Source organism: Hippocampus guttulatus, chromosome 23, assembly GCF_054856545.1.
Source record: "Hippocampus guttulatus isolate MCC_2025c chromosome 23, RoL_Hgut_1.0, whole genome shotgun sequence".
Lineage (NCBI taxonomy): Eukaryota > Metazoa > Chordata > Actinopteri > Syngnathiformes > Syngnathidae > Hippocampus > Hippocampus guttulatus.
The window spans coordinates 3,924,466-3,933,112 of NC_141283.1; the positions used below are offsets into that span (position 1 = coordinate 3,924,466).

The window sequence follows — 8,647 nt, forward strand, 5'->3', positions numbered from 1 at the left end:
CCGGGGATGGGCGGAACCCGCGAGGGGGAGATGAAGGGAGTTTCGCTGTGCGCGCCAGAGGAACTGAAGAACAAATATTAGCTGCTAGGCAAAACTCGTGGTGAAACCGCAAACAGTAGACGACACACAAGAGTCTCCAGTCGGTAACTCGAGGGTGTGGCGTCGCTATGGAGACCTACATCCCATAGAAGGTGGTGGCAACAAGTGCCAAATAACGGACTTGGCTGGGGGACAGAGAAGGGAAACAAGATATAGGTGGAGAAGAAGACAATCCTCCATTTCAAGCTGAAACTGAAAGCTTGGAAATGACTACTAAATCTACTACACGACATGAAATATCAGTGGGAGTCAATGCTAGACCTGGGCGGTTAGCGGTTTCAAGTGTGAGGAAAGCGTGCTCGTATTAGCCATCATGCTGAGATAAATTCAAGCTAACGTTGCTAAATTACTTACGGAAATGAACTTTTACAACCGTCTACAAGAGTGTGCGTGTCCAAGATTGGTTACGTAAATATTATGGACCCGCTACCGAGGCTGATGACAAGCTAACGAGCTAACTAGCATGGCTAACGTCAGTCGGCTTCGACTCTGACGTGACTTCACAAAGCAGAGAAGTTAACTACTCATTCTCTTGAATTACGGTTGTGATATATTTTCATTTTGTTATAAATATTGACTTCTTTTCTTTTGGCTTTTACGAATCAATTTTTTTTTTTTAAAGTTGTTGTTACTTACACACACGTTTTCAAAAATACACACACAGGCGCAACACACCCTTGCTCACATTTTCCACACCTAATGCCCACATTAAAACACAACGAATAAAGCGTTAAGACAAATACGCTTATCCATCCGCGCGGTCAGTGTGCGTTCAAACCAGCGCACAATATTACCACTTGTCTAGCGTCCCTCCCCATCAAGTGGCCTTTCAAAGCACGACGAGGGCTGCATCTCGCTGTGACCTCTTGTTCAGTCCCTCTCTGTGAGAATGTGACCCGATGCTGATTAATCTGTTTTTAACCATGTTTGGACCTCTGCCAAAGCCACAGGCCCACTCTCTCTTTTTTTTTCTTTTTCTGGTATTTATTCCATCGTTGCCTCCAGTCAGACACTCGCTGGAGGAAGTCAGTTTGCTCTCTTCTAAAGTGGTCTGTTGTTGGGTTTAATAGAGCTATTCAACGAGCAAACAATTACACCCTACTAATCCTTGTGGTTTAAAAAGAAAAAAACCACTTAAAAGGGTGTAGGCCACAGTCAGTCCCACATATCGGTTTTGTTGACTCTGCTTTTGCCATCAATCTGAACCTCTTCCCTTTGCCACACGTAGGAATTCCTTCCCACGTGTTTTTTATAGCTCCATCGCTTGACGCCCCCTCTACTGTCTCCGCGGAGGTGGAAACGAAATGAACATTGCATTACGGCGTCCTTTCATCCGCACCTCTCTGATCTTGCCTTGTCCGATTTTGATTCCCGCAGTGCCCATCGGCGCGGAAGGCTTTGAAAGGGCCGCCGAGTGGTCACAGCCCACCGCTTAACCTCACAATATGTCCACTTCGCCGGAGATGACAAGAGTTTACTTGCGATTTCGAAGTACAAAAGCAACAAGGTATAAAAACATGCCTTTTAAAGTTTTCGCGTGGGCTAGATATTCACGAGGTAAATTTGCAATTGCTCTGGCTCTTTTGTGACGACCATGGAACCACAACCAGAAAGTCAGCCATTTTGGGCATATTGCAGGACTTTTTTTTTTTTTTTTTTTTTGTATTTTGATGAAATCTCAGGATGGAATTAATCAAAATGAGCCACAATCAGAAAGAGACATCCAAGGGTACGAGGGTCCAATTGTTACCGCTTGCAAATGTAATGCCTGGAATTGCTTACGAAATGCCACGAAACGACAGTCAGGAATGTCACACCAAGCTTTGTGTGACTCAATGTGTTCCCGTTGAACCCATGGGGTCAACACACACACACACACTCGCCAAGGATGTTCCCATAGCCTTTTCCGAATGGTTGAGCAATATCTGTCACTCTCTCCTTCCATATAACAGCTACCATCTCACTTCCTGCCTCCCTGACATCCCTTTGCACTTCCTCGCCTTCGCTATTTTCGTCTTCCTCGTTTCTCCTAAACTCGCCCCCTCCTGATGGTGGAGGCTAGTACTAGACAAACGCAAAACTTAATGAACACCAGGGTACCACTTACCGGTCATTATTACCGATAGTATCCCTGGAATATTGTTAAAAAAAAAAACGCAAACACTTGTTTCAAGCGGAAGCTCCTTTTAATGAGCAGAGGAATCTCTCGGCAGAGCTAGCAATTAAGGACTCTCATTAGCGAGTGGGACAGAGCCGCCACTGTTCCGTGAACATGACAGTTATAGATGAACTATACACACACACACACAGGATGAGGCTGTGAGATGAGTCATCCTGATCGCTTTTTCTGCATGTGACCGACACACACGTAAACAACACAACAGGTGAAACGGTACATTTTTGACATTGTCACCATTTTTTTGTAAATGTGAAAGAATCCACACAACGAAGAAAACAAATCCCCACGAAAGATTGTTTAGAAATGTTTTTAAACAGGAGACTTCTGAATATTCGCAGGTGGCAGAAAAATGCCGCTTGCCTGAACTGAAATGAAAATCTTGCTCTTGCCCTTCAAAAAGGACAGAGCGGCACAGCCACAAATGCTTGACTTGTTTCATGTCTCCTCCTCCTCAATGACAAAGCCACACTGCCGACCTGCAGCCTCCTTCATGTTCAAACCAGTAGGAAAAGGCACCAGGCTACTTTGTGTTGCGTTGCTTAGCAACCAACGCTGTGTCACCATCATCCCTACCTCGCAGGTGGTGCCTCAAAAACCAAGTACAGTGTCTAAGTGACTTTCGTGTGAGGCATTAAACTCAAAATGTGTTTGGTTATGAATGAGAGAAGGGTTAGGATTAGCGATCATGACAAAAGTTAAATAATTTCAAAAAAACTAGAATGTGGGAGTCTTGAAGCAGGGTTTTATAAAATGCTTTATATATTTTTAAACTATTTTTTGTCTTAACACCTGTTTTGTCTTTTTGATGTTTTTACCCGTTCAAGAGGACAACGCACACAAGTTAGGGAATTCAGAACTTCATTTCCCACATGCCCTTGCGATCATACACGTTCAGCACGGCGAGGAACCTTAAAACAGCTTCGGGCCACAAGTCTACAGCTATTCCATAAACAGGAAAGACTCCACACACATGCTTAGAAGTGAAAAAGTATTTTTAAAATTATTAGTTTTAAAATGAAAAATCTCCAAGAACGACAGACTTATCTAGGGCTTGTCCAGAAAGCGGGACGGATGAATGGTCCCTGCAGAGACTGGGGGAGTTACAGAGGCGGATGTTTGACGACACGAGCGAGCGGCCGACAGCCAGCGGTAACGCAACCGACATGTACAAGCGTAACGCAACAGGGGAAACATAGTTGAAAAATAGCCATTTTAACCAATGTTACGGCGACATGGGCACGAAATATTACCGTCGATGCTAGCAAGCACGTTTCAGCGTGGGTAGTTGAGGTGAGCACGATAGAAAGCCCACCCCCCCTAAAAAAAACACTAAATCATAAATAATTCTAAATGACGAGGAACGTTTGAAGTTTGCTAAAGCATGTAGCGTGCTTACAGATGCTGCATAAACAACCAAGACCGTTTCATTGAGTCGACGGTGACTCATCACGTGATTTAAATGGGAGCCCAAAAACAAACAATACCTTTTTTTAAATCCCAGTTGAAATATATGTAGACCGTCCAAATGAGTCCTGGCCTCTCGGCGTGTCTCCCCCCTCAATAATTAATTCCAGTATTGCGAGCCTCCTGCAAACAAAAATCTCCAGCGGACGAGTCCTCACAGAAAAAATCTGGCTCAGGCGCAGAGGCAAGGCGTGTCAATCATTCTCAAGTCCCGCCTCGTTGTGAAAGAAATGGCCCGTTTCTCTTCGCCATTTGTCGACGTGGATTACTGTTTTGGGTTCTACGACGTGATTGGTTAATCACATTGGAGGGAGCGTTGAACGCGGATGTGGAGTTGCGAATGTGGCGCTCTAGCACCCTCCAACGGGAGTGATTAGTCACTACAACGTGTTGACGAATATTGCACAACATAGCCGACTGATCCTCGGTTTACGACGACGACGTGCAGCAAGACGATTTTTGCAAGACGATTTTTTTTAAAGTCAGAAGGCGTCGCTGTCTGTCACAAACGTCCCAGTAATAAATAATTGCACTTTTTAGGAAAAAATACACACACAATTACAACCGAGCAAGGAAGTCAACCATACTGTTACAGATGAATGGTAGTTAATTTTGTGACTTAATCTGTTGCAACCCCACGAAAAAAACATTTGGTTTGAAATGTCTAACATTATATTACGATTGAAACAAATATAATGAAAGAGAACGTTAAGAAATAAACTGGATTTTACATTGTAATGACTGTATAAACACTGTATGTTTCTTTTGTCTGTGGTGTGTCTTTAAGGGGCGTGGTCTAGTAAGCAGTGGCGTCCAAGGTGGGTGCGGGACAGGGCGGCATCCACCTCAGGGGGTGCATCCACAGCCCCACCATCCCGGAAAAAAATTCAAAAGCCAACAAAATGTCTCACTGGGCAACACAAACGCAAGTTGGCAAATCTTGGTAATTGTATCATCAAAAGGCCGAGCATCACTGTTTTTTTTTTGTTTGTTAGTTTGTTTGTGTCTGTCTGTGTGTGTGTGTGTGTGTGTCTGTCCCTTCTTCCTCTCTCACTCACGTACCTCACATGTACCTACATCCAGATTACAGGAGCTCATGTAATTGGCTTATAGTGGAAGGCAAGTTTACATCCACGAAAGATGAGAAAACAAACAAGTAAAAAGACTATGTCACTATTACCAGTATAAGAAAATCCATTTGATCAGCCGCAATGAAGAACTGCAATTATTTTCCACATTTATCGTATTAGACATATAAAATAACAATTTCTATTTTTATTTTCTTGGAGTGAACTCACCATTTTGTCGAGCAGCATGGATCCAATAAGCGTACGCATGCAAGCATAAGGGAGAGAAAGGGACAGAAAATCAGACATCAGTAGGTTGAAATGTAAAAAAAAAAAAAAATTGACTCGGGCCCAATGTTTGGTGTGAAATGTAGGTTTAGCAATTACGTTTTGGGCCAAGAGTTAAGTGTTTAGGAGTTGGTAAGCGATTGGAGTTGCTAGGATCTCTGGTGAAGCACAAAAAGCTTCACTTGTTTACCAATGCTTCACTTGCTGCACATTTGAGTTCTCAAATAGACACACTGTGCTGAGTCCTAAAATATATAGACGTCAGCAAATTATACCCCCGGGGCTTTTTTACTATTTCTCGACAAAACATACCTGCTTGTCAGAGATCCCACATAGCAAAAATAGTTCCCACACAGAGATTAAGACCCAGCACCTTAGAAACTTGACTTGATCTGAGAGCAGACCAACCCACCTCTTGTCCTTTTTGATCGGCCCGTACGACAACACCCAGGGCATTCGGTAAAATGACAAGGTTTCTACTGCAATCGACACCCAAACTTCTCCCTCCGAGCCAGGGAAGCTCCCTCCAGTCATGCATGCATGCACCAGATCAAGACGGCGCATTTTCTCTCGAAGGGGGATTAACGTCGTGTTCTCCTGCGGGGCATTACCCGGACGCTGCCATCTGGACAGCCAAACATCGGCCAGTCTCGTCCGAGTACAGCCATCTCTAGAGGAACGGGCGTTTGCTGCTTGGCCCTCCTCTGAGGAATTTGGTTCTTTTGGAAGGCTTTAAAAGGCCGTAAATGTGACGGCAAACAGAATGGATTGGCTTAAGATGGATGATGCGCTGATGATGCTGAGACATTCTGGTGCCTTGAGCTGCCAGTTTGCACGAAAGAGGTTGTTCGGTGGGGATTTTACTCGACTCACTCCACAATAAGTGACAATTTGGCAGATAGTGAACAATTCTTCAAAAATGAGGGTCAAACTAAACATAAAACAAAGAGAATTACATGTTGTCTTTTAAAAACATCCAAACAGCTTTGACACTGTTAGTTTAACATCTGATAGAAAATGCCATTGTTGGCCTCACCATTGGCATCTATAGTTGTAGTATTATAACCCTTTAAGCAACTTCTGCTTGAACACAAATTGTGGAGCAACACATATAGACAGATAATACTCCGCAACAATCACTCTTTATCCTAGAAAATAGGGGGACAACGTCAACCAAATTGAGCATCGGAAGTCATGACAAGGACACGACAGATATGGATTTTTTTAAAGATGATGCCTAGTTCGTTACGTGGCAGAATTAATTGACCGATTAGTTAAGAAAATGGGGGGAAATTGAGCTACTCGTCTTAAAATGAATGTCATTCTCAAATCACTAATGCCATCGTTTTGTGTAATCCCTTAAATTAAATCTGAAAATCTACACTTCAATCACACATTCATTGTTGAAATTTTTTTCCCCAGATCTCAATGTGATGGATTTAAAAATGCAAAAATCTTAAATCATTGTTTTACCTGCCGACAGGTGCACCAGCGATGACTGTGGAGTACCATGCAATGTGTTTTCTCTGTGTGTGTGTGTGTGTGTGTTGGTGTGTGTGGAACAAGATGCTGCACAAATACAATAACACGGCTGTTTTCCGCAGCGCGCACCTGTTTGCTCAAGGTCAAGTTGAGTACCGTCTCACGCCTTTTTTGTGTGTGCAGGTAACTCTAGACGTGAGTATCGGGTGACGCGTAAGACTGAAGAAGGCAAGAAATGCAAAGAAAAGAAAAACACCCATGGGGATGAGCATTAATGTAAAGACAGACAAATACAGCGTAGTAAAAATCTTGAAAGTCTAGTTTTATATAACTGGTGATTTTTTTTTAAATTAATTCAAATTTGACAGGGTTGTGACGAACACTCTTCTGTGTGGTGTGTCAAATTCAGACATTTATTTTCACTTTACGGGGATTTTAATACAGAAATTATGAAGAAATTCCGAGAAAATCCAAAAAAATGGAAAATGATGAATTAATTTTGATGAGTTAAATTTTTTTAAATGAAATTATTCATTTAATTTTTTCAAGAATTGTGGTTTTCGGCATGTGCGAAAATAATATCGACACTGTTATAGTATTTAGACATTTACAAACTGGCCACTAGATAGCAGCAGTGACTAATTGCAGATCGAGCTCCTCCAGGCGCCCAGGTAGAACTTTAGTCATATCTTGTAGCTTTACTTCTAATATATTAAATTGCCTCCATACAAGCCTTTGGTTTGCATGTTTTTTCCCCCCTTTACCTCCAAGGAATTTGCGATCATTTATAATGTGAGCACTTGGAAGACAACATCGACCCAAATTGGACCTTAAAAATATTTGATTTAGGACATTTTTGAAAATTTTGTCTGGGGAAAAGTCATTTTAAACATTGCACGCTTGTAATATTTCAACACTTGTCACATAATTTGAGACGAAAAGTCTCCATTTGGACATCTGTGTAGGCGCAAAACTAGTTTAAAAAGGAAGGATTTGCTTTTACCACAATGTCAAGAGCGGAGTTGGAGATGACGACATAAAAACTGTTACGTGTTGAGTATTTTAGCAGTTCCCCCTTTTTTTTTTCTTCCCAAGTCTACTTTTCAGATCAGGTTTCAATATCGGAAACAGCGTAACACAGCCACTTCCTCCATTTGGAGTCTTAAAGTAAAAGTAAAATTCAAGTTACGTTACCCACAACAAAAACTGGTTGTCAAAAATATAACTCATAAGATCAACACATAACTGGTTTTCTTATCTTATCTTATCTTAACTTAAATAACTTAAAAATATGAATGACTGACATTTAAGGGAACAATGATAGCGCAACAAAAAAAAGCAAGTTTGCTCCAAAATAAATTGCGTTTCCTTAAACATTGACCTGAACTGCCCGCCATCAAATTTTAATCCAAATTTGTTGCCAACGGGGGTTTTTTCTACAGTCGACAATCACTTAATGACAAAGACCAAAACAATGCTACCTTTCTTAGTTGGTAATTATTTGTTGGTTTGCTAGTTAGTGGTTTTATAACCATACAATTATGTGGTTGCGCGACTGCCATCTGCTCGTTGAAGTTTCGATGTTCATGTTCATAGCGTGGGATCAACCGGTTGCCGCCTCTGGCCAGGCCATGGGGATGCACTCGGCTTCTGCTCTCAAGCCGAGTGCATCCATTCATCCATTTTAATTATCACAAGGAAGTTGGAGCCTGCCTTGAGGCCTAAAAGGTGTGGTACATCCTGGGCTTGACTTGTCTGTCAATCACAGAACTCTTCAAAATGGCAGATAGGATTCACACCCACTTGCACGCACCAACAGGCATGTCTTCAATGAAGCCATGATCCATATTTTTGTAAAAAATCAATATGAATTTAGAGTCTACAATGAAGCTAATGTAGACATTTTTGGTGGATTGTCCATGTCTGTAAATATTGAAGTAGATATTGAACCATGCTGTAACTTTTGTTTCCTCCTTGTACAAAACCAAACAAAAAAATGGAAACATGTATGTTAGGTTTATTAATTCATAACTAAAAAAATCATCTTTGACTCTTACAACAGGTACAT

The 8,647-nt window shown here is 41.8% G+C and overlaps 1 protein-coding gene across 10 annotated transcripts in view; it reads right to left on the reverse strand.

Annotated features, from left to right (window-relative positions):
• LOC147185782 (protein 4.1-like) overlaps positions 1-3,939 on the reverse strand; it is a 37,991-nt gene extending 34,052 nt beyond the window's left edge. For 5 of the 10 annotated variants that reach the window (XM_086104505.1, XM_086104500.1, XM_086104504.1 and 2 more), the window contains exon 1: positions 3,763-3,932. The gene's annotated coding sequence lies outside the window, so the exon portion shown is untranslated. Of the gene's footprint in view, positions 1-3,762 lie in introns of all 10 variants that reach the window. The other 5 variants (XR_015099465.1, XM_086104501.1, XM_086104498.1 and 2 more) reach the window with 5 other exon arrangements.
• Between the last annotated feature and the right edge of the window lie 4,708 nt (positions 3,940-8,647).